Source organism: Prionailurus bengalensis, chromosome A1, assembly GCF_016509475.1.
Source record: "Prionailurus bengalensis isolate Pbe53 chromosome A1, Fcat_Pben_1.1_paternal_pri, whole genome shotgun sequence".
NCBI lineage: Eukaryota > Metazoa > Chordata > Mammalia > Carnivora > Felidae > Prionailurus > Prionailurus bengalensis.
In genome coordinates, this window is record NC_057343.1 from 166,323,376 (window position 1) to 166,344,570 (window position 21,195).

General features: G+C 35.5%; 1 pseudogene; it reads left to right on the plus strand.

Moving 5' to 3' along the window:
• The window catches only part of LOC122479838, a 29,734-nt pseudogene extending 12,073 nt beyond the window's left edge, over positions 1-17,661 (plus strand).
• Positions 17,662-21,195: the final 3,534 nt, after the last annotated feature.

Sequence of the window (21,195 nt, forward strand, 5' to 3'; positions counted from 1 at the left end):
TCTGATTCTTTTCTTTTTGATATATTTTATTGTTAATAGAAGGAGTTATGTAATATTTTTACCATTTAAAGTGTTAATTTGAAGAATCATTTTCACTAGAATCTTGTTTTTAGTGTTTTCTAGTATTCAAACATAGGATTATAAAATTTCTGATGTTTCTTATTATATAACCTTACTCTTCAGTAAGTCATTGTATGTAGTAAGGAATGTAGCTACTATAAATATGTTATTCTGCTCTACCATGCACTTTCTTGCCCTTGATTAAAGCATATTTTTCCTTATAATTCCCCATGTTTTAGAATGTGGTTCTTTCTTTATATATTAAAATATCAATTAGAGTTCTGTAAATGAAAAAAAAGTCTTCAGAACCATAGAGTGTTTAATGTATGGGGAATAAGTTTCTAGAGGTATCATCAATATTATACATTTTAAACGTTTACTGGGTGATGTTTTCTATCAAACAACTCGTCACAAACAACTACAATCTTAGCCTATTCATTTCTTTATTTTTGTATTTGTGTTCCCTCTTCTAATGGTACAGCCAGTGTTCAGTTCTTCTTTACATCATTTCTTGCCTTGTGTTTCTGTACCTTGTAACTATGTCCCCACAGAAGATTCTTCTCTTTAAAGTGTAAGCCTAATCATACCATTTTCATATATAAAAAGCTTCAATAAGCCTAGAACTCCAAAGAGGTAGAATATATGTACTTCTTCCTGTTCCACCCTCCCAGTGGGAAATTGATCATCTAAACATAAATGTTACAAAAATAATACTCTGAAAGGCAGCAAGAACGCAAACAAGCTTGGGCCCTCAGGGCTCAATGAAAAGTGAATTTCCCCGGTTTTCTTTTTGCTTTATATATACAGACAAAGCCTGGAGAGGCTGGCAACCTGGAAACACCAACAGATACAGACCAAAAAGGCCTTAAAAAACTTACTCCCTTAAGACAACAGACCAGAAAAGGGACAGCTGGCAAGACAGCAATCTTTTAAACAATGATCATACTACTCCACAGGAAAGAAAAACCACAGAAAAAATGCTGTCAAATCTCTACCACTGACAGCTGTCTAGACTTCAGTTGCACCAGCTTGTAATCAGGAGACCTAATTCCACACCAACCCCTGCTGATGAGGTGTCAAACAAGACACGATATTGAGTAGGTACCTTCATCACTGTCCTGCGGTACTGAGCCACAACCTACCCACCCCTATCAGTGACCATACAGAAAGCCTGAATTTCCACTCCTACCCAGAGATGAAGCTCCCTTTCCATCTATGTTGAGATGGCATCAGAGGGACCTAGGGGAGAGTCAGGACTTTGACCATTTCCTATTATAAGGAAAGTACTCCCACGGAGGCCAAGTAGGAATCACCTTCTCAGCCAATGTGCTGTAAATGAAGACCTTATTGGGTAGCCATTATTCCCACTCATGCCCTGAGAAAGCAGGAAAACCTCCCCACTAGGTATCAACAGAAGCTGAGTGGGAAAGGTAGACTTACAATCCCATTTGGAAGTAAATAATTGGTGTCACCTCCTTTTCTCTGTTGCAAAAAATCAGGAAAAGCTCAAGGTGAATAAAAAAAAGGCGGCATATGCCAAAATTGAAATGGCACAGATTATAGAATTATCTGACAAGGATTTTAACTCATAATCATAAAATGCTTCAAGAAGCAATTACAAAACATTTGAAATACACAAAAGATTGAAAAGTCTCAGCAAAAGCTTTGAAGACCCTAATGGAAAATTTTTTAGACTCTATTTTTTAAAGCAGTTTTAGTTTTACAGCAAAATTGAGAGGAAAATACAGAGATTTCCTACATACCCTGGCCCCAACACGTGCATTGCCTCCTTCATTGTCAACATCTTCCGCTAGAGTGGTACATTTGTTATAACTGATAAACCTACATTAACACATCATAATCATCCAAAGTTTACATTAGGGTCCAATCTTGGGGCTTTCTCTTCTGTAGATTTGCAAAAATGTATAATGTCATGTATCCATCATCATAGTATCATACAAGGTATTTTTGATGCCCTAAAAATTGTTACACCTATTGATTGCCACCCCACTAATAGTTTCTGATTTCCAATTTTGCCTTTTCTAGCATGCCATATTGTTAAAATCACCACAATATGTAGTCCTTTCAGATTGGCTTATTTCACTTTGTAATATGCATTTAAGTTTCTCTTATGTCTTTTCCTGTCTTGATAACTCATCTCTTTTTAGCATTGAATAATATTCCATTGTCTGGAGGTACCACAGTTTATGTATCCATTCACCTACTGAAGGACATCTTCAGTGATTCCAAGTTTTGGCATTATATATAACACTGCTATATATCTTAGTGCAGGTTTTGGATGGACATTAGCTTTGAACTCCTTTGATAAACACCAAGGAATATAATTGCTGGATCATATGGTAAGAGTATGGCTAGTTTTGTAAGAAACCACCAAGCCATCTTCCAAAGTGCCAAAGTGCCATATCTATGCCATTTCCATTCCCACTGGTAATGAAGGAGAGTTCCTATTACTCTACACCTTTACCACATTCTTGTTACCATTTGGAGTTGTGAATGTTCTGGATTTTGCCCATTCTAATAAGTAGCATTTAGTGTTGTTTTAATTTGCATTTGCCTATTGACAAAATGATGTTGAGCATCTTTTCATATGCTAATTTGCCATCTATATGTCCTCTTTGGTAATGTGTCTGTTCTGGCTTTTGGGCATTTAAAAAAATTTTTTTTAGTTTATTTCTTTATTTTTGAGAGAGAGGCAGAGACAGTGAGTGGGGGAAGGGCAGAGAGAGAGAGAGGGAGAGAGAGAGGAAGAGAGAGAATCCCAAGCAAGCCCTGCACTGTCAGCTCAGAGCCTGATGTGGGCTTGAACTCACAAACTGTGAGATCATGACCTGACCTGAAACCAATAGTTGGACACTTAACTGACAGAGCCACCCAGGCACCCAGTGTTCTGGCTTTTGGAAATATATATTTTTTTAATTTTTTTAACGTTTATTTATTTTTAAGACAGAGAGAGACAGAGCATCAACAGGGGAGGGGCAGAGAGAGAGGGAGACACAGAATCCGAAACGGGCTCCAGGCTCTGAGCTGTCAGCACAGAGCCCAATGCGGGGCTCGAACTCACGGACTGTGAGATCATGACCTGAGCCGAAGTCGGACGCTTAACCGACTGAGCCACCCAGGCACCCCAGCTTTTGGAAATATTTTTAAATTGGTTTGTTTGTTTTCTTATTCTTTGTATATTTTGGATGGCAGGATTTTCTTTTTTTTTTATTGTATGTGTCTTTTGCAAATATTTTCTCCCAGTCTGTAGCTTATCTTTTCATTCTCTGTCAGGGTCTTTTGCAGAGCAAAAGTGGGTTTTCTTGTTTTATTTTGTTTTGTTTATCTGAGAGAGAGAGTAAGTAATGGGGAGAGGGGCAGAGGAAGAGGGAGAGAGAATCTTAAGCAGCCTCCAGGCTCAGCACAGAGCCCAACACAGGGCTCTATCCTAAGACCCTGGGATCATGACCTGAGCTGCAACCAAGAGTCTGACACTCAACCGACTGTGTCACCCAGATGCCCCAGAAGTTTGTAATTTTAATTAAGTCCAGCTTATCAATTATTTTTTTCACGGGTTGCATCTTTGGTATCTAAAATATCATCATGATACCCAAACTCTTCCAGTTTCTTTAATCTACATAAGCCTATTAGGATTGTCTATTTCTTCTCCTATGAGTTGTGGCAGCTTTTGTCTTTCAAGGAGTTGATATTCATTTCACCTAGGTTCTCAAATTTGTGGATATAGAATTGTTTATAACATGCCTGTATTATACTTTTAATGTTCATTGGATTTGTAGTGATGTCTCCTCTTTCATTTCTAATGTTAGTAGTTTGTGTCCTTTCTCTCTCTCTCTCTCTGTCTCTCTCTCTCTCTCTCTCTTTTTTTTTCTTAGTTTCCTGGCTAAGGCTTATTGCTTTTATTGATTTTTTTTAAACAGCTTTTGGTTTCATTAATTTCTGCATATTTTTCCTGTTTTCTAGTTTATTTTCTGTTCTAATTCTTATTTTTTTCTTCTGTTTGCCGGGATTTAGTTTGCTCTTCTTTTTCCAGTCCTTTAGAAAAAGATTTTTAGATCTAAAAACTTAGATTATTGATTTTAGATTTTTTTTCTAATATGTGTTCAATACTATAAACTTCTCTCTACACACTGCTTTTGCTTTATCCCCGAAATTTTGGTAAATTGTGTTTCCACTTTAATTTAGTTCAAAATATTTCTTAATTTCTTTTGAGTTTATCCTTTGGCTCATGTATTATTTAGGAGTGTAATGTTTTATGTCCAAATATCCTTCAAGAGGATGGAGCATAAGTCCTTACACTGTAAGTGACCTCTGCATAGTCACTTCCCTCCAATGAGTACAGTATGAGAAAAGCAAAACAAGATTGACTTTACAGTGAAGAATCCTGACAAACACTACCTCAGACAAATGAGCAAAATTAATAGCAACAGTGATGAGTAATGTTGATATCATATACCCTAGATATGGATGTGTGAAAATGCCCTCCTCTGTGTTCTTCCCCCAAAAAGCCCATAACCACAACCTTATCAAAAGAAGAATATTAGATAAATTCCAATTAAGGGGTGTTCTATAAATTATCTGACTAGTATTGAGGGTTGCTAGAGGGGTGTTGTATATGGGCCTGGGCTAAATGGGTAATGGGTACTAAGGAGGGCACTTGTTGCGATGAGCACTGGTGTTATAGGTAAGTGATGATCACTAAATTCCATCCCTGAAATTATTATTGTACTATATGTTAACTAACTTGGATTTAAATAAAATTTAAAAATTAAAAAAGGTTTGATACCATATTTCTATTTTCTCAGAGGGTTTCTAGTTCTCCGTTCCTATTTTAATATATTTTCTTTCATGGAATAAATATCTATTCTTACCTCTCTGAAAAAAATTTTCAAGATTATTGAATACAAAGGAGGTCTGATAAACTTTTACAGAAGGAGGAACCTAATGAAGATTACATGAAGATTAATGTAATGTTCCCTGGGTGGGATTCTGGAACAGAAAAAAGAACATTAGGTATAAAGTAAGGAAATCTGGGAATATTATGAACTTTTGTCGATAATAATGTTTCAACATTTATTAATTGTGACAAACATATTGTAGTAATGTAAGATGTTAATAATAGGAAAATCTGGGCTTGATGGATATGGCACTTGTGGGTACATGTGGGGCATGCTACTATTTTAACTTTTCTGTAAATCTAAAACCATTCTGGAATAAAGCTTTTATTAAAAATAAAAATAAGTCTTGTCACCACAGAATCCAGAGCTTAAAACTGCAAGATGCTAGAAACAGAAAGAGATAGTTATAGAGGTAAAGACTTATATTTCACTTCAATAGGAGGGGGGCATATACAGAAATGATACAAGTGTTTTGGACAAAATTAAAGACAGCCTGATACACAGGCACTCTTATAGCTTTAAGGAAATAAGTTGTAACTCTCATCTGCAGAATTGACCTAAAAGGACAGAGAATAGACCACATGTGATAATTTCAGCAATATAAAATAGATTCCTGCCTGATTGACTCATAATTTGCTGCAGATTCATGGTGGGTTATATTATCTAAGTGGTAACATGCTGAATTATGATTACTCATGAGTTGTAATCAATCACGAAAATGTTTGCTAAAAAGTAGTTTTAACTTTAGAAAACTAGTTACCCAGTAATCCTGGCAATAACTCTATATGTGAGCAGGACATCTGAAAACTTTTTGTAGACGTTATCCAGATTGATAGGCTTAAATATGGGGCTTGTATGAGAAGGCAAATAACTTTGTATATTAAATAAAAGGCAGCAAGTGAGATGTAAATCCTAAGGTTAGTTAAAAACAGGGTCAGACTTTCTTACACCATACACAAAAATAAACTCAAAAAGGATGAAAGACCCAAACATAAGACAGGAAGCCATCAAAATCCTAGAGGATAAAACAGGCAACAACCTCTTTGACCTCAGCCACAGCAATTTCTTATTTGATATGTCTCTGGAGGCAAGGGAAACAAAAGCAAAAAATGAACTATTCAGACCTCATCAAGATAAACAGCTTCTGTACAGTGAAGGAAACAATCAGCAAAACTAAGAGGTATCTAACAGAATGGAGAAGATATTTGTAAATGACTTATCGGATAAAAGGTTAGTATCAAAAAGCTATAACGAATTTATCAAACTCAACAACCAAAACACAAATAATCCAGTAAAGAAATGGGCAAAAGACATGAATAAACAGTTTTCCAAAGAAGACATCCAGATGCCTAGCAGACACATGAAAAAATGCTTAACATCACTCATCATCAGGGAAATCCATACCAAAACCACAGTGAGATACCACCTCACATCTGTCACAATTGCTAAAAGTACAACTCAGGAAACAACAGATTTTGGCAAAGATGTGGACAAAGAGGAACCCTTTTACACCGTCGATGGGAATGCAAAGTGGTACAGCAACTCTGGAAAACAGTATGGAGATTCCTCAGAAAATTAAAAATAGAACTACCCTACAACCCAGCAATTGCACTAGTAGGTATTTATCCAAAGAATACAGGAGTGCTGATTCAAAGGGGCACATGCATCCCAATGTTTATAGCAGCACTATTGAAAATAGCTAAAGTATGGAAAGAGCCCAAATGTTCATAGACAGGTGAATGTATAAAAAAGATGCACACACACACACACACACACACACTGGAATATTGCTTGGTGATCAAAAAGAATGAAATCTTGCCATTTGCAACAACAGATGAAGGGAAGGGAAGGGAAGGAAAAATAAGATAAAAAACAGAGAGGGAGACAAACCATTAAAGACTCTTAAATATATAGAACAAACTGAGGGTTGCTGGTGGGGTGTTGAGTTGGGGGATGGGCTAAATGGGCAAGGGGCATTGAAGAGGACTCTTGTCGGGATGAGCACTGGGTGTTAAATGTAAGTGATGAATCATTAAATTCTATTCCTGAAGTCATTATTACAGTGTATGTTAACTAACTTGGATTTAAATTTAAAAATATTTTTAAAAAACGGGAAACAATTGGGTCATTTTCTTTAGATGTGTTGCTCTTTACCCCCATTCCTCCTGCCATTAAACCTGAAATTAGGAATAAGAACTATCATAACAGCAGAGTGATTCTAAGCTTATCACCATAAAGTAAACGTTAGTAGGTGTAAAACGTGACTTGATAATCTCCCACCAAATGTAAATATAAGATTTGATATTCATCATGAATTATGAGCAAGAAAACCCTGAACCAGAGAAATAAAAATCTGAATAATCATACTTTCTGCAAATATTTTAAATCAGACACTTACTTAAAACTTATTTAACCCCAAACAAGGAAAGACATCCAAGTATTGAAATCGAAGTATATTAGTGCATCCATTTGAGTTTCTTATTATGCCTAGGTGATATAAGGATATCACAAAATCAAATTTTGTAATTTGAACATGTTTCAGGCATTTTGAGTGAAATGTCAATTTTAAATCACTTTAAATGCATGTCTTTATTCAGATTGAGGCTAGGCCTGAAAATATACATATATGCAAATGAATATGGAAAGAATGGAGTGACAAAGACTTAGAGCTTGTTTTTTTCTTGCCATAACAATGGTCACTACAAATCTGCACACTAGAAAAGTATACCAGGTAGTTAATGAATATCATGATCAGCCATATTTGTATAGGAACTATTGACAGTTAACTATACATTTAGAGTACTGGGGTACTCATTTTTCATTGATTATGTTCAAAATCTAAAATACTGTGGATCACACTGTATGTCACTATAATCAGTAATTCATTTATCTACTTATCTCCTGTTGATATGCACAGCATAATTCAATTCATCATGCAATACTTCTGGATTTTCCTCATGATGGCTATTATCACTAGAATAACAACGTACTGTTATCCTTTTTTTTGTCGTTGCAAAAGTGTACTCATTCAATGTTGAAGGAACCCAGCCTTCTTTCAATTCACATGGATATTTCCTGTCTCTAAATTGCACTTTTCTCCTTTTAATTTTGGTAACTTTCTAAATTGCTTTTTGTTTTTCTCACACAAATGAGATGACAATGGCATTTGAAGGGAAGTGAAAAAATACAGAAATGATTACCATTGATTATCTTTCTTCTCTTTACCTGCTTGCACTCTTTGACTGAGTGTGCCTGGATGAGCTGAACAGTTTGTTAGCACATGCTGGGCAATTACTGTGCTACAAATTTGCAGCTACAGTGATCCTGCAAAACACCACTTTCTTGATCTCTCTGTCTGCAATTAAGAAATGACATGACTAACAAAAGGTATTCTTATTTTTAGTGTGAAAAAGACTGAATTGTGCTTTCAATTTACAAAAAAAAGAAAGTGAAAATAAGGATAAATATGAGTGAATTTAATTTAGGGTGATTTGTAACATAGTATGCTGCCACGTTTTTGTCATTGTAAGATTGCATGGGTAGCAATGTTTTTGTTTTGTTTTTTTTCTTTTTTATCCAATGGGAACTAGATAACTCATGTACCTTACTTAGATGATAGGTTTATGCATTATTTTTTTTTAGAAAAAATGCAGTAGACTGAAAAAATTCAACTCAGCCCAAGTAATTCTGCTGGCAGACAATAGGATGTACGAGACAGTCCTCAATAATCACAGTTCTTATTCAGATGAAGTATTTTGAATATAAAGTGACAGTAGAAAATGGCATAGATTTCAATAACTTTAAGAACCAATCTTCCATTGTCTGAGTAAACTCTATGGTTGGTAGTTATTGAATGAGCATGTTTACCGTGATTTTACACAGGAAAGAGTATCATTTCATAGCAAGCTAAGGATCCATGAATTATAAAAGGAATTATTAATGTTCAAATAGTACATCCTAGGAATAGATCAAACTGGAAGGTTATTTTCTGCATTTGCAATTGAATAGCATATTTGATTTTATTACAAATAGCAAAAACTGAGTCATTTTTAGGATAATGTCAAAAAAGAAAGGAAGAAAGAAAAGTGTCACTCAAGAGCCTTAGTGTAATCTTAACATATTCAAATAAACATTCATAATAACTGAGTTGCTTTTCTGAAAGGAACATAAAAGTAGTCAAGCTCTACTGTGAGTTGCCATCCAAATTTGCTATTTTCATGCCTATTTCTGACATGAACAGGCTGTCATAAAGTGAAAAGAATTATTATGAAATGAGATTAGTAAGCAGCTTGCTGATGGATCAGAACACATTATCCAGGATTCTTAGCCCAGGATAGATGTGATCTGGAGGCAGGTAGGCATCCCAGCTAGTAAAGAGGAGCCATAAGTTGCACTGATACACATCCATGCAGAGAAAGTTTGTATCAGAAAGGTTGATGGCATCAGACATGGGACTTAGTCAAAAAACTGCCTAGACTGGATAGGAAGCAAATTAGAAATGTGCTTTAGGGCAGTGTAGTACAACTTTGCCTATTGCTGAGAGTCAAAAGAGACATTAGTGAAAAACAGATTTCTAGACTACACCAATACCTACTCAATCAGTAGTTATAAGTGGGGGAGACTCTGCAAGTCTGTATTGTTTAACAATTATCATAGATGATTCTAAAACGTGGTTAATAAAGGAAATGATCCTAAAAGTACTGAAAAGCCAATTATTCATTGATTATTTAATAAATATTTCTTGAGAAAGTAATATGTATTCTCAAAGTTCTATGGTATACTTGTGGTGATCTTTGTAAACCAAAAAAACCACCTCATTTGGAGCAATTTGATTTTTTAAATTGCTAATTTAATTTGTTGACTTAATATATGAAAAAAAAACAGATTGAGCATATATGATATCTCATAAACTAGTACAATTTAATTATCACTATTGAAAAGACTTATAATTTTGTCACTTAACATGTTTAAATGATACCGGCATTTATAATTTTAATAATTCATGTTTTTTTTAAGTCCTTAAATTGTCTGAATAACCAAATGAACTCTCTCAAGCACTTAGGTAATTCCTAGAGTCTAATGAGTCAAGTTTAAATGTAGTGAACCATAATTGTTTTTGTGAATTTAAAGTCAAATTATCAGGGCGCCTGGGTGGCTCAGTCCGTCAGGCGTCCAACTTCAGCTCAGGTCATTTATTATCTCGTGGTTCATGATTTCAAGCCCCCGAGTCAGGCTCTGGGCTGACAGTTCAAATTAGATGCTTTTGATATTCTTCCACTCAGTATCTTCCTCACTCCAATTCTCTGTTTAATGAAGACTTCTCAGATTGGTTTTTTGTTTTTTGTTTTTTTGCCACCTATCCACAATACCCCTCCTTCCCATCAATCTTTACTTCTTACTTATAATTTTGACTTTTAAGCAAAAGCTTAACTTTGCCTCACATAATTTGTTACTGTATCATACAATAGTATCCGTTTACCTGTTTATATATTCATTTATTTATTATGTGTCTTCTTCAGGAAAGTATCAGTTTCCATTGGAAGGACTTAACAACTCTCTCACTATTATATCTCTATAATAATAATGCTGTTCAATTCATAACACTAAATAATTATTCGAGAAATTAATACCTTTAAAAAATCACTAGTGCTTGTATTAAGGTTTGTCATACAGTCATATATCTAATATTCCTTACACTGACCTTGACTAGTGACATGACTGGTCCTAGTATTTCACAAAAGGCTTTTGATGAGTATAGTTGATAGGATCAAGAATCAGAAGGAAATTACACAGATGACTTAAAAAATTGGATTATAAAATTTTATTACCCATATCATAAGCAACACATATTCTATGATTTTAAAACTTCTCATTCTAAAAAGTTAAAGTGATATTAACAGTTACAGATACATCTCTTCAGTACCTACTGCTAATTATTTTGTTAGTGTTCTTTCCTTCACCCACCTAAACCTCTAAGATAAGTTTATTGAGAACGGCTAGCTCTTATTAACTCGTGAATTCATGAAATCTAACACGATGTCTGGTACATTTAATTGTTAAATAAATATTATAAGTGAAAAGCGAAGCCCAAAGTACAAACAATTAACCTTATATCTTTTTGATGGATTCAAAATGTGATTTCCATTTATGTACCTTCGAAGGAAGGTAATGTCATGTCTTCATTGCATTAATGACAATCTCAAAAGCAGAAGACTAAGGTTAATAATTCTATTTCTTGGTAAACTAAACCACTGTGAATTTCTTTTTCTTCTTCAAACAAATGAAAAATCTTATTTTTAGCTTAAGAATGCTTTCATTCTTTCTCCTTCTTATGAAATGTTATCTTTGGAATTTAAATTTTATTTAACAGAGGGCTCCGTCTGCTCTTTTTATAGCTGAGCCTGCATTAATTTGCTTTAGACCATCCCCATAGTATTGGTACATAAGCTCCTTCTGCTGGTGAAAGTAACTTGTAGCTAATATTCCTTGTATTTTGTTTTGGGTTTTTTTTTTACTATTGGTTTCTCAGGGTATTTTGGGCTTAAGAGTACACAAGGCATTGTTTTTACAAATCAGCTTTTAATTGGAAGACAGCTTCTGAAAAATGCAGATGAACTATCTCATGTTCTGACTGGGGATTAGCACAGGGGCACTGATAATCCACCTGACTTGATGGCTGTTCTTCAAATGTGCTACTGAGATAGATCCTTTCTGGCAAGCTCCACTTGAGGGGTCTCTTCAAACTAATCCTTTTCCCAATTAATTGGATTTGCCTCCTCCAGGGTCACTGTCAAACTATGCAATTGGCTTTCTTTTGGGTTCAGATTTTGTTATATGCATGAGTCCAGTTCCAGACATTTTTCTTTCACTTTAAACTTCTGACCTGCAGTGGTCGAGACTGTTCACTTTCTTAGTTGAGGGATAAGCTACCTCTTTGGAATGCATACCTCAGAAATACAAAGACCAGGTTCCGACTTCTGCGCAGCCTTTCCAGTTAGCTTCTAATTCCATCACTCACTCATTTTCTTAAAGAGAGGGGTGGAGGTACCTTTCAAATCCTAAATTAAGTCATTATGTCACTTTATAAAGGAAGCATAAAAAGGGGGGGGTACGTTTTCTGTACATTCCATGTAACTCATAAAAGCCACATACAGATTTGTGTTTTTCTGGTGAGGTTAAAAACATGCATTTATCCCAAAAGTAAGTTGTATTATATAACCCATCTTGTTAGGTAACGGAGAAATTTACATTCTCCAATGATATTATGAAATATTTGGACTTTTATAATCTTTAATATACATATATACTGTTAAGAACACCCAAATTATTAACACAACAATGAAATGAACCAAGTCATATTTATAACTCATTTTAAATCTATATTTGAACTCTTCATAGCTAAACACATTAAGATGTTGTACCAAAGCAACCACTCATAGATTTGTATAGTTGAGGTGTTTTGAGAGGTATAAAGCTTGTAAGAAACAAGAGAATTCAAATGTTTGTAGAGTAGAAATGCACTCTTAATGAAGCACTATTTGGTTACACCAAAGTATTATCCATTGCAACATAACTAGTAATAACTAACAGAATATACCGAGGTTTATTTCCTGATTTCTAGGTAATATTTTATTTTCCTTTTTTTATAGTCAGTTTATACTTTATTTACTTGTTTTTATTTTATTATCTTTTTCCTACATGATAATGGTACTCTTTAGTCCCCATCACCTATTTAACTCACCTTCTGACCCACCCCCTCTTCTGGTAACCATCAGTTTGTTCTAGAGCTAATAGTCTGTTTTTTGGGTTTCTCTCTCTCTTTCTCTCTCTGTCTCTCTTTGCTTGTTTGTTTTGTTTCTAAAATTCTACATATGAATGAGATCATATGGTATTTGTTTTTCTCTAGTTGACTTATTTTGCTTAGCATTATACTCTCTAGCTCCATCCATGTTGTTGCAAATGACAAGAAATCATTTTTTATGGCTGAATAATACCCCATTATATGTGTATGTGTGTGTGTGCGTGTGTGTGCATGTGTGTGCATGTGTGTGTGTCTTCTTTATTCATTTGTCAGTAGACACTTGGGCCGCTTCCATATCTTGGCTATTGTAAATAATGCTGCTATAAACATAGGGGTGTATGTATCCCTTTGAATTTTCTATTTTTTGGGTAAATATCTAGTAGTGCAATTGTTGGATCATAAGGTGGTTCTGTTTTTAACTATTTGAAGAATGTTCTTCAAACTGTTTTCCATAGTGGCTGCACCAGTTTGCATTCCCACCAACAATGCAAGAGAGAGGTTTCTTTTTTACTGTATCTTCACTAAGATGTCTAATGTCTTGTGTTGTGGATTTTAGCCATACTGACAGGTGCAAGGTGCTCTATCATTGTAGTTTTCATTTGTTGAGCATCTTTTCACGTGTCTTTTGGATATCTGTAAGTCTTCTTTGGAGAATGTCTGTTCATGTCTTCTGCCCATTTTTAAATTGGTTTAGTTTTTTGGGTGTTGGGTTGTATTTGTTCTTTGAAGTATTTATATGAATATTTCTATATGCATTCAGTTTTCTTGAGTAAATAGTTCATGGTAGGTGTACAGTTCATTTTTTAAGGCAGTTGACATTTTTTCTAAATGGTGTACCACTGTGAATTCCTTCCAGAAATGTAAAAGACTTGCTTCATATCTTTTCCAGCACTTGATATGGTTTAAATGTATCCATTCTAATAGATATATAGTATTCTCTCATTGTTTTAATTTGTACTTCCCAAATGACTGAGGATCTGTAGAATCTTTTCACATGCTTATTTCCTATCTATATATATTATTTGATAAAATGTTAAAGTATTTTTCCAATTTTAATTTTTTGTTGTTGTTTCCTTGTTAAGTTTTGAGTAGACTTGAGATATTTTGGATATACACAATTTACAAATATTTTCTCTCAATCCCTGTTTTGTCTTTCCATCCCCTTGGTGGTTTTGTTGTTGTTGTTGTTTTGTTTTGTTTTGTTTTGTTTTTGGACAACATACATTTTAATTTTGATGAAAACAAATTTGTCAACTTCTTTTTTTATGGACTGTGCTTTTGGTGTTGCAGAAATTGATGTCATTTAATAGATTACAAAGGTCTCCTATGTTTTCTTCTAGGAATTTTACAAAACATTTTGTAAAATGTTTGGAATTACAAAACATTTTGAGTTTATTTTTGTATATGCTGTGAAGTGTATATAAAACACTTTTTTTTGTATATAGATATTCAATGATCCCCAAATCATTCATGGAACAAAACAATCCTTCTTCCAATGGTTCATCTTGCAAAATGTACACACATGCCTATATATACAACACACACATATATTATGTATTATATGCATTACATGTATATACATATATAAAACACACTGATAAATCATACATATAAATTGATATTATTTATAGATTGTCCTTTATGGTTAAATATAGTTTTATTTAAGAATCAATAAACTTAGAATGTCCAGTTATATAGATCTCTGCCCCATTACATGAAAAGCAAGGCAGAGAATATTTGTGTATATATGCCATATTCATTTAGCACCACTATAAGCAAAGGAGTATTTTTACATAGTTATCCTAATAAATGCTGTCAGAATTTATGGGAAGTAGACATTCTTATAGATGTTTTAAAGAAAAATACTTGCTAATCAGAGATTACAAAGCAGTTATTTAAAGTCACAGATACTTTAAGTGGTGGAGATAGAAAGCAAACCCAGATGACTGATACTCTTTCTAACACTGCCTATCCTAAAGGGTTAAATCATAGCATCAGTTGGGGCACCTAGGTGGCCCAGTCAGTTGAGCATCTGACTTTGGCTCAGGTCATAATCACATGGCTAGTGAGTTCATGGTTCAAGAGTTTCACATTTCGTGAGCTTAAGCCCCACATCAGCCTGGAGTCTGTTTTGGATCCTCATCCATCCTGCTCCCTGCCCCTCCCCCGCTCAAGCTCACACTTGCAAAAATAAACAAACATTTTTAAAAAATCATAGTAGTATTTAAAATTGACAACCACAATACTTTGGCCTATAGCAGTTATAAGGTTACCCAGGTGAACCAATATTTCCAATTTTATTACTTTTATTCCTCAAAATAAAATCCATTGTTTAAGCTGTAGCTACATAAGGAAAGTGAAGAAGTGAGAGGGAATATACTGCAAATTATGATCAGATAGTCTGCAATTCTAAATTGTAAAAAGCTAAACAAAATCCACTTTCTCCTCACGATGTAATTTTCTCTTAATGTAGGTTATAAAGTCATTTTTCTTAAATTTTAAGTACATGAGGCCTGATATAATAGAACTAATTTAAGTGAACTTACAAGTTTGAATTTCTCCACAATATGAATGCCTTCCTGAATGATCCCATAGAAGCAACATGACTAACATTATGTATCCTGGAGAGAGCAGCCATTCATTGACCAATGGCAGTGATTTTGGCATACAGTCTCAGCACTTTGCGTCATTTCCAAAGTAGAGGTCATCTGGCAAAGTTCAGAGTCAAGAGAGGTGATTGGCTCTGGGGAGCATAACTGCTCCATGCCCTGTACTCCATTCAAATCCCAGGTCATTTAGTGTACTCGTGCATGTGAGTACTCCTGCATGTATCACACAGAGTTTTAATAGTCAAAACAAATGTCTCTCAATATGTATCACTCTAGAATTTCTACACAGAGCAGGGCTCTTACAAGGACATTGTAGTAATAATTTCAATAAACCTATGAAGATTAACTTTCAGCATCTTGAGTGGAAGACTATTTTAAAACACAGGATCAATAAAATCTAAATTGCTCACTAATCTCTATTTTATAATTATGGTAGTGTGATTCCAGGTATGACATCGACGTGCATTTGATCTAATTTTTCTGCAATACACTTTAAGAATATTAGATTCAGCTCCATGGGCTTAAAGGTTCTATAATTCCAGATACATTTTTTTATTCATCCATTTTTTCTGTGTTCAATACTATAGGCCAGAAAATTGTACCAAATGTCAATGCAGATATTCTTCTTATCCCAGATCTCAGGGTCCTACTCCAACCATATCTCTGTTCTTACTTTAATCTCAGAGATTTGCCAGTGCCCTATATACTTAACCAATTGAGCCACACAGGCACCCCTATAATGTTATTTTTAACTAGTGGAGTATAAATTCTCCACTTCATTCCATCTTCTAAACTCTCTCTCAAAGGGGATTACAACCTCATGAAGTTTTCAAACTCTGGTCATGACCTTTTTGTTTGTTTTTCTTTAGCTAAACAAAATACCTTCATAGGTAGTGTGAGTACCTTATACCAAACAAATAATCCTGATTTAACCTTCCCACTTGCTCAGTTATCTCACTTACAAGTAAGCATACATATATACACATAAGATATATACAAAAGATTACATAATTGAATACATTGTGGCTATTATTGTTTTGAACAAGCTTATCTGTTAGAGCAATTAAAAATTTAAAAAAAAGTTTTTATTTTACCTTCGGTATTCTTTCTTCAGTAGTCTTCCTCTTAATCTGAGTTTCTGACCTATATTATTTATCTTCTCTCTAAAGAATTTCTAACATGTCTCCCAACACTATCTACTGGCAGGAGATTCCCTCAATTTTTGTTTGAAAAAGTCTATTTCTACTTCATTTTGGAAGGATAATTATTCAGGGTACAGAATTCCAGCTTGTTGGTTTTTTTATGTCTACTCTTTAAATATTTTCACCCCATTCTCTTCTGGCCTGTACAGGGTTTAAGAAGTCATAGGCAGTTCTTGCTTTTCCAGTCAGGGGGTCCATACAGTTGTTTTGCATTTTCATCGTAACTTAAAGGGAAATTTTCACAGTGTCTGAAGCCCTTGATGTCCAGCAAATGAAGGAGGAGGATGTCCTCAAATTTCTTGTAGCAGGAACCCACTTGACCTCTAAATAAAACAGTACATCTGCAAAAGGAAAAGTGATGGTATCTCTATCAGAAATCTGAAGAGAAGCTGGGAGAAGCTTCAGTTGGTAGCTCGTGCCATTATTGCCGTTGAAAACTCAGCTGATGTCAATGTCTTATCATCCAGGAATACTGGCCAGTGAGCTGTGCCCAAGTTTGCTGCTGCTACTGGAGCCACCACTATTGCTGACCACTTCACTCCTGGCATCTTCACTAACCAGATCCAGGTATCCTTCTGGGAGCCAAGGCTTCTGGTGGTTACTGATCCCAGGGCTGACCACCAGCCTGATGTCTTATATAAACCTGCCTACCATTGCTCTGTGTAATACAGACTCTCCTCTGCACTGTGTGGACATTGCCATCCTTTCAACAACACAGTTGCTCATGCTCTAATGTGGTGGATGCTGGCCTGGGAAGTTCTGCACATATGTGGCACCATTTCTTGTGAACACCCAGGGGAAGTCATGCCTAATCTGTCTACAGAGATCCTGAAGAGATTGAAAAGGAAGAGCAGACTGCTGCTGAAAAGGCCGTGACCAAAGAGGAATTTCAGGGTGAATGGACTGCTCCAGCTCCTGAGCTAATCGCTACTCAACCTGAAGTCGCAGACTGGTCTGAAGGTGTGCAGGTGCCCTCTGTGCCTTTCAGCAGTTCCCTACTGAATATTGGAGCACTCAGCCTGCCACTGAAGACTCATCTGCAGCTCGCTCTACTTAGGCCACTGATTGGGTAGGAACAACCACTGAGTGGTCTTAAGCTGCTCTTCTACAGAGGCAAATAAACAGATGGAAAATAAGCAGTTTCTGGAAAAAAAAAAAAAGGTCAGATGCAATTCTTATTTCTGCTTCTCTACAGGTAAGATGTTTTCTGCTCTCTGGCTTCCTCGGGAATTTTTGTTTATTTTTTTATTTCTGTATTTGATAATGATATGCCAACATAGTGGGGTTTTTGTTTTGTTTTGTTTTGTTTGCATATATTCCATTTGGTATTCTCTGAGCTTCTTGGATCTATGATTTGCTCTCTGACATTAATTTGGATAAATTCTCAGTCAATATTTTTTAAAATATTTCTTCTGTTCCCTTCTCTCTTTTCCTTTTAGTATTCTTATTATGTGTATGTTACAGCTTTTGTAGTTGTCCCAGAGTCCTTGGATATTCTGTTCTGTTCTGCCTTTTTTTTTTTCTTTCAATCTTGTTCTTTTTGCTTTTCCATAGTGGAGGTTTCTATTGATTGACATGTCCCCTAGCTCAGAGATTATTTCCCCAGCCAAATCTAGTCAACTAATAACTTTGTCATAGGCATTCTTCATTTCTGTTACAATTTTTGATCTCTGGTATTTCTTTTTGGTTATTTCAAAAGATTTCCATATTTCTGCTTACATTGGCCAACTTTTTTTTTTACTTTATCTAATTTACTGCAATTTAGTTAACATACGGTGTAGTATTGGTTTCTGGAGTAGAGCCCAGTGATTCATCACTTACATATAACACTGAGTGCTCCTCCCAACAAGTGCCCTCCTTAATGCCACCTCCCATTTAGCCTATCTCCCCACCTAAATCCCCTCCAGCAACACTCAATTTGTTCTCTGTATTTAAGAGTCTCTTATAGTTTGCCTCCCTCTCTGTTTTTATATTATTTTTCCTTCCCTTCCCCTATGTTCATCTGTTGTGTTTCTTAAATTCCACATATGAGTGAAATCATATGATACTTATCTTTTTCTGACTTATTTTGCTTATCATAATACATTCTAGTTCCATCCACATTGTTGCAATATATTTGTAGTATTATATATGTTATATATATAATATAATATATATACACCACATCTTCTTTATCTATTCATCAGTAGAGGAATTTGGGCTCTTTCCATATTTTGGCTATTGTTGATAGCACTGCTGTACACAATGGGGGACATGTGCCCCTTTGAATTAGCATTTTTGTATCCTTTGGATAAATATCAAATAGTGTAATTGCTGGATCATAGGACAATTTTATTTTTAAATTTTTTGAATAACCTCCATACTGTTTTCCAGAGTGGCTAAACCAGTTTGCATTCCCACCAGCTGTGAAAAGTGTTCCCCTTTCTCCACATCCTTGCCAACATCTGTTGTTTCCTGAATTCTTAATTTTAGCCATTTTGACAAGTGTGAGGTGATATCTCATTGTGACTTTAATTTGTATTTCCCTAATAATGAGTGATGAGTCATGTGCCCGTTATGCCTGTGGATGTCTTCTTTGGTAAAGTGTCTATTCATGGCTTTTGCCTATTTCTTCACTGGATTTTTTATTTTTTGAGTGGTGAGTTTGATAAGTTCTTTATACATTTTGGAGTCTAACACTTTATCTGATATATCATTTGCAAATAACTTTTCCCATTCTTTTAGTTTTGTTGTTTTACTCTTTGCATGATATAATACTCTATGTGGAAAGTCTGAAAGATTCCACCAAAAAAATTTCTAGACCTGATACATTAATTCATCAAAGTCACAGGATATAAAATCAACATACAGAAATTGGTTGCATTTCTATAGACCATTAATGAAGCAGCAGAGATACCAAGGAATCGATCCCATCCAAAATTGCATCAAACACCATACGATGTGTGGGACTAGACTTAACCAAAGAGGTAAGAGATCTAAGCTTATGAAAGAAATTGAAGAAGACGGAAAGAACTGGAAAAACATTCTATGATCATGTATTGGAAGAACAAATGTTAAAATGTCTATACTACCCAAAGCAATCTACACATTCAATGAAATCCCTATAAAAATAACACCAGCATTCTTCACAGAGCTAGAACAAACAATCCTAAAATTGTATGGAACCAGAAAAGACCCCAAATAGCCAAAGTAACACTGAAAAAGAGAACCAGTGCTGGAGGCGTCACAATTCTGGACGTCAAGCTGTATTACAAAGCTGTAATCATCAAGACAGTATGGTACTGGGACAAAAACAGACACCTGGATCATGCAACAGAATAGAGAACTGAGAAATGGACCCACAAATATGTGGCCAACTAATCTTTGACTAAGTAGGAAAGAGTATCCAATGGAGAAGAGACAGTCTCTTCAGCAAGTGGTGCTGGGAGAACTGGACAGCGACATGCACAAGAATGAACCTGGACCACTTTCTTGAACCATATACCAAAATAAACTCAAAATGGGTGAAATGTGAGACAGGAAACTATCAAAACCCTACAGGAGAAAACAGGCAGCAACCTCTTTGACCTCAGCCACAGCAACTTCTTACTTAGCATGTCTCCAGAGGCAAGGAAAACAAAAGCAAAAATGAACTTTTGGGACCTCATCAAGATAAAAAGCTTCTTCACAGCAAAGGAAATATGGCCCATCTTTTCTTAAATGCCATCTACTTTATCCATTGGAGCCCTTAGCATGTTCATCAGACTTGTTTTCAACTGCCAGTCAGGTAATTCCAACATCCTTATCATGTCTGCTTCTTATGCTTGCCCCATCTCCTCTAATTGTGTTTGCTGCCTTTCGGTATTTCTTGTAAGTTTTTCTGGATATCCAGATGAGATGTCATAGAAAACTTGTGTTGTAAATAGGCCTTTAGTGATCTGGTGTAAACTGGTTGGGGGAATGGGAAGAATTCCATAGGCCTATAGTTAGGACTCAGTGTTTTAGTGAGTCTGTACCTTTGGACTGTGAACCTCACACATGCCTCCCAGTTCTCTCATCTCCCCCTTTGAATTGGAGGAATTTAACAGAATGGTTAAAGTGAGCTGCAGTTGGGCATTTCCCTTTTCCCAAGTGAAAGGCTAAGTGTGGCTGGAGTTGGGTATTTTGTTTCCCAAAGGCCAATATGGGTTTGATTAAACCACAGCAGTTTAGGCTCTAGTTAAATAGTTTCTCCCGAGGGCAGGCCTTGTTAAGAAGAACCAGGTGCTCTGGAGTATTTAAAATGGTTCCTCTTCTTCTACCCCTGTCAGAGCATAAAGAGGTTTTTTCTCCGGTGTTTACTCTGAAAACCTAGTCCACCTCCTGGAGGTAAAACTCAAAGAAGTGTGAATAGTGTGGTGGCCCCTCTCTCTACCTGGATCCCTGTGGAGTTTTTAACTCCCAGATATGTCCACAATGTGCCTCCAGTAAATCATCAACAGTTCAAGTTTTGCTACCCTGGCACTAATTTCTGCAAAGGAATGTTCATTCTGGTAAGTGGTGACTCCCTCTATTCACCTGACTATCCAAATTTGGAGACAGCGGTTTGTCCTGTGTATTCCCTCCTCTTATGGATCCAAGAAGAGCTG